The following is a 6,125-nucleotide window of genomic DNA, read 5'->3' on the forward strand; positions in this document are numbered from 1 at the left end:
GCCTCAACATATAAAAGAGACACGTGCTCCACTATGTTCATCGCAGCCTTATTTATAATAGCCAGAAAATGGAAAGAACCGAGATGCCCTTCAACAGAGGAATGGATACAGAAAATGTGGTACATCTACACAATGGAATATTACTCAGCTATCAAAAACAACGAGTTTATGAAATTCGTAGGCAAATGGTTGGAACTGGAAAATATCATCCTGAGTGAGCTAACCCAATCACAGAAAGACATACATGGTATGCACTCATTGATAAGTGGCTATTACCCCAAATGCTTGAATTACCCTAGATCCCTAGAACAAACGAAACTCAAGACGGATGATCAAAATGTGAATGCTTCACTCCTTCTTTAAATGAGGAAAAAGAATACCCTTGGCAGGGAAGGGAGAGGCAAAAATTAAAACAGAGACTGAAGGAACACCCAATCAGAGCCTGCCCCACATGTGGCCCATACATATACAGCCACCCAATTAGACAAGATGGATGAAGCAAAGAAGTGCAGACCGACAGGAGCCGGATGTAGATCGCTCCTGAGAGACACAGCCAGAATACAGCAAATACAGAGGCGAATGCCAGCAGCAAACCACTGAACTGAGAATAGGTCCCCTGTTGAAGGAATCAGAGAAAGAACTGGAAGAGCTTGAAGGGGCTCGAGACCCCAAAAGTACAACAATGTCAAGCAACCAGAGCTTCCAGGGACTAAGCCACTACCGAAAGACTATATATGGACTGACCCTGGACTCTGACCCCATAGGTAGCAATGAATATCCTAGTAAGAGCACCAGTGGAAGGGGAAGCCCTGGGTCCTGCTAAGACTGAACCCCCAGTGAACTAGACTATGGGGGGAGGGCGGCAATGGGGGGAGGGTTGGGAGGGGAACACCCATAAGGAAGGGGAGGGGGGAGGGGGATTTTGCCCAGAAACCGGGAAAGGGAATAACACTTGAAATGTATATAAGAAATACTCAAGTTAATAAAAAAAAATAAAGAAAAAAGAAAAAAGAACATTATTTAAATGACTAATTAATAGCATGACTAATTAAATTCTTTCATTTTGTGTTTTTGACCTAACAGAGCCTGCTCTGTTTACTGGAATTTGTTAGTTACCTGGATGTGAAAGCAGAATGCCAAGAGCTTTCCCCTAGTTTCTACCAAATCTATATGTAGCAGATGTGCAGCTCAGTCTACCTGTGGGACCCCCAAACACTAAAGTGGGGGCTGTCCTTAAAGCTGTTGCCTCTTTGTGGATCCAGTTCCCCTAACAAGAAGCCCTTCATTGGCCTCTGTGGAGGAGGATGTGCCAAGACCTGCAGAGTCTTGATGTGCCAGTCTAAGGAGATGGGAGGGGGAGGTGGGCTCTACTTTGTCACAATAGAAGGGTAGGGGACCTGTGTGAGGGGGGTTTCAAAGGGGGACAGTGATAAGGATGTAAAGTGAATATAAAATTAGTGACAAACTAAAGAAAAATACAAAGCTTGTTCAACAAAACAACTTGACACACATATGAACTCTAAGACACCACATGCATGCACATATCAGGACCACATGGTATCTCAGGGCTGTGAGGAGAAATGACAGAAACCTCTATGCATGACCCAGAAACTATCTCCCATTGATAACAGTTTACATAGGAAAAAGATTAGTTCTCTCCAAATAAGTGTCAGTGGGTTTACGAAGCATGTTTAAGGGTAGATCCAATGCCCAAAACTAGGCAAACAATGCAAAATAAATTCAGTGCTTCTTAGGGATTGCTGCTTGCTTGCCTGCCTGCTTGTTTCACAAGGCTTTGGTTTAGGTTTTTGCCTTAGTTGTTTGTTTTTCTTTTAGTCTTTTTAACTTATGGGACTTTTGCTTACATACACAGGATTTTCCTTCTGTGTTTGGGTGGGTGGTCGTTTTTGCATACAAACGTGTTTCTTAGGTTTTGTCTTTAGCTCTTTTTTTATCCATTTGTTTTGTCCTATTGTGATGTTTTAATTTTGACTTGCTTTTTTATAATCATCTTATTTCTTTTTAGATGGCTGCTCGTTTTGTGAAGATATAGGGATAGGGTATGGATTTGGATAAGTGGGAAGGTTGGGAGGATCTGGGATGAATTGCAGGATGTTCAACCATAATCAAATCACAATGTATAAAATAATCTATTTTTATGTTGCATATTTATACTAATTTGACCTCCATCCTGTATTTTATCTAGGATTACAAATTCACCCTTGGCAAGTATCTCATATGTGAAGAAGGATTTCAAGGCCAAAGACAAGGGATTTTAGAAAGAACACTGTTCTAGGACTGGAGTGAGACGCTCAGGAAAGGAAGAAAGCAAGGCTGTCTGCCAGGAGCCATTGCCACGATGTGGTGCACTGTGCTCAGTGGTGCTGCTCTAGGGCCTGTTAGGGCTTTCCTGACATGACCATGGCAGGTATGTTGGTCAGCACATCTGTCCACTCAGGATTTGTTCAAGTTCAAGAAGAGCAGTATTTCTCTGATCACTTCATATGAAGATGCTCTAAAGCCTGTCAGAGGGAACAAGAGTACAATCAACTAGGTGCTGACTGTAAGAAAGACATATTCTTCCATGAGTCTGACCTCACGTGTATCTTTCATAAAGCTGTGGTCATCCTGTGTAAAGGGTAGGAAAGATGATCAGAAATTAGAACCTGAGTTCCTAAACACTATTTGCAATGTAAGCCTTACAGCCAGGACAGAATTGCTGGACAATTCCAGCTTCTGAATGATGTAAAGGTATAGAACTACTATTTTAAGGTGTCTGCCTGTCACCTGCCTGACCAGATTGTTTCTCCTGGTCACAGCAAAATCATCTTTAATATCAATTAAGCACATCTTGCTTGCTCAGCAGTTGCTGCCATAGCATGCAAAGCACAATTTGTTGTTGTTGTTGTTATTAATCATTCCACATTTTTAAGTAGATGTTATCCTACTTCCGGGTTACCCCTCCACAAACCTTCCTCCAATATCTGCCCTCTCCTCTGTCCCCTTACCTATGTGAGTGTACTACCCCACAAAATCATCCTCTCTAGCCCTGTTGCTCCAGCTTCCCCCCACGCTGGGGCACCAAAATCCCACAGCACCAAGGGTCTCCCCTCCCATTGATATGAGACAAGGCAATCCTCTGCTACCCATGATCTGCAGCCTGGAATCCCTTGCAGTATGCTCCATGGTTGGTGGTCTAGTCCCTAGGAGCTCTGGGTTGTCCAGCCAGTTGATGTTCTTTCTACAAGTTTGTAATCCTCCTCAGCCCCTCCAGACCTTCTGCCAGCCCCCCACCAGATCCCTGACCTCAGTCTGATGGATGGCTCCAAGGGACTATATCTGCATTGGCCAGTTGCTAAGTGCCTCTTGGCAACAGCAACAGTTTTGGGGTTTGGTGTCTGCATACAGGATAAATCCCCTGTGGGGTGGTCCTGTGATGGCCCTTCCTTCAATCTGTGCTCTAGTTTTTTGTCCCTGTCATTCCTTTGGACAGGAACATTCCTGGGTTAAAAACTTTGAGATGGGTGGGTGGCCCTATCCCTTGACTGGGGGAGACAATACCTAGAGGTATTCTCTCCAGGTTCTGTCTCCTGTTCCCTGAGCATTTTGGCTAATGTCAGCCTCTTGGGGTCCAGGGAGCCTTCTCCTTCCCTTGTATAAGACCCTCCAGTTGCTACCCCCTTTTCCTCATCCCCCACTGCTACATATTTTTATTTGATTTCCTGATCCTCTGTACCTCTCTCAGATCCCCTCAGTACCAGATACTGTCCCCTTATATCTTCCCCCTCATCTCCCCCTCATCTGCCTCTCCCAGTTCCCTTCTCCCGACTGTCCTGTGTCCCCCTCAATGCAGGACTGAAGCATCAAAGCACATTTCAAAACAATAGACGTCTTTTCCCACAGCTCTCTTTCTACTAGGTAGGACAGAGTTGGATCTTATTCTTCTCCATTCTGACAATCTTTCACCTGATGTTTTTGATCTGTCTTTATATCACATCATCATTGATATAATTGATGACTATGATCAAGAGCAGGAAATGGAGGCATAAAATCTGCTAGAGCTGAAAATGTGCGTGTAAGATCTGACTCTCCCAAATTTAACTTTCAGTATACTACTGCCCAGTGGAAGCTATGCTGGTGATATAAACGTGAGTGAGTAGGTTATCTTGAGTTGCATATATTACAACAGGTATAAGATATGGTGTAGGTCCCTGTTTACAAAGAAGGTCAGTTAACTGGTGAAGCCATCTGCTCTGAGATGTGAGTATTCTCTGGACCTCCTAGGTATGCCTGACTCTTGAGATCACCAGATAACAGATGACTAAAGTAAGTTCAGCAGTATATTTGTATGACCCATTCACACTTATTTATATTTGTTTTTGTCATAGAATGTTGTCTGCAGCAGCCTAAATTTGATAGGACATGTGGTTTCGTAATTTTATTATGTAGAATCAATTTGTGTTTATTGGTAGAGAGTACTACAATGGGCCTGACAGTAGAGTGTGTATTATCTGTTGAGGACATATCCTTTTCCTATTACTGTTTACATATTTTTGCTCCATGATTATTTCCAACTGTGTTATAAGCATCTAATTTCTGAGCCTTGCAGGGAATCTATGTTAATAAAGATGCTTGGTGCTCACCTGGTGAGAGAAATTTGATTTTTTGAAACCATGTAAAGGTAAAAGAAAAAACAAATTCTATAAAATTATCCTATGATTTTAGGGATCTGTCATGGACTATTTACACCCTTGAATGTACTTTCCAACCACACAGTATGCACACCCAACTAGAGAAGGATGTGTACACACACACACAGACACACACATGCACACACACACACACACAACAAAAAGCACAAGCACCTGAATACACAGAAACAGAAACAGAGAGAGAGAGAGAGAGTGAGAGAGAGAGAGAGAGAGAGAGAGAGAGACAGAGAGAGAGACAGAGAGAGAGAGACAAAGTGGGTGGGATGAAGAGAAATAAAATCAAGGCTTCTGGTGATGACTCCACAGATAAAGGCCCCTGCCTCTAATCTAGATGACCTCTCTTCAGTTGTGCTTTCACTGCACATACACAAAATCCATGCTGCATATGACCATCACACACAGATAATGCTATTATAAAGCATGTATACATGTGTAAGTGATTAACAAATATGTTCTATTGCCGAAGGGGAAGAAAACAAAATGATGTGAGACTATTACACTATGACACAGGCCAGTTTGTTTACTGCTCAGAAGCAAAAAGGTTTTTGTGTCATCAGCTGGCATGATTTTTCCCTTTGTGCATCTCTGCAAGGTAGTTTCCTTGGGAAAGTAGACCCTTTCTGTCTCTAGTCTCTGTAAACGTTCAACATGGGGATACAGTACTGTTGTGATGGACAAGGTATGGAGAAAAGGCTCAGGGACCCAAAGAACTGAAGGGGCTTGCATCCCATAATAAAAACAATGCCAGCCAACCAACCAGAGCTCCCAGGGACTAAACCACTGCCCCGAGACTATACATGGACTGACCCAGGGCTCCAGCTGCATAAGTAGCAGAGGATGGCCTTGTTGGGCACCAAAGGAAGGAGAAGTCCTGGATCCTGCCAAGGTTGGACCCCCAGTGTAAGGGAATTTGGGGGAGGTGTTGGGAGCGATACCCTTGAAGCCCTCCATTGTTGATGTTATTATGGTTAGAATTAAGTATGACTGGGTTCATGGAAAATCCCCAGCCAGCTGCAGAAGACTAATACAAATCTGGTGGTCAAAATGAATAATAATATGATTTGTCAAGATACCCAATGTGATGACCTGTAACCTTTCTGAAAAGCCAACATCCTGCTGACTAATAGATATGACAAACCTGTGACCTTTCTGACATCCTGTCAACATCAGCCTATTCCCTGACCACACGAATATTGGGTCCTCGGCCTGCGTAAATGTTTCTTACTTCCCACCTCCCTCTGTTACCCATGTTATGGTATAAATTCAGCCTTGGGGAAAAATAAAATTGTTGCCTTGATCAAACTCTTGTCTTGGTGTCCTTCTTTGAGTCTCTTGTCCCTCATTCTCTTCCAGGTACTCTGCAGCCCGTCATTGATGGGGGGGTGGCAGGAAAGGGGTATGGGGAGGGGGAAC

The sequence above is a fragment of the Rattus norvegicus genome, chromosome 3 (assembly GCF_036323735.1).
Source record: "Rattus norvegicus strain BN/NHsdMcwi chromosome 3, GRCr8, whole genome shotgun sequence".
Lineage (NCBI taxonomy): Eukaryota > Metazoa > Chordata > Mammalia > Rodentia > Muridae > Rattus > Rattus norvegicus.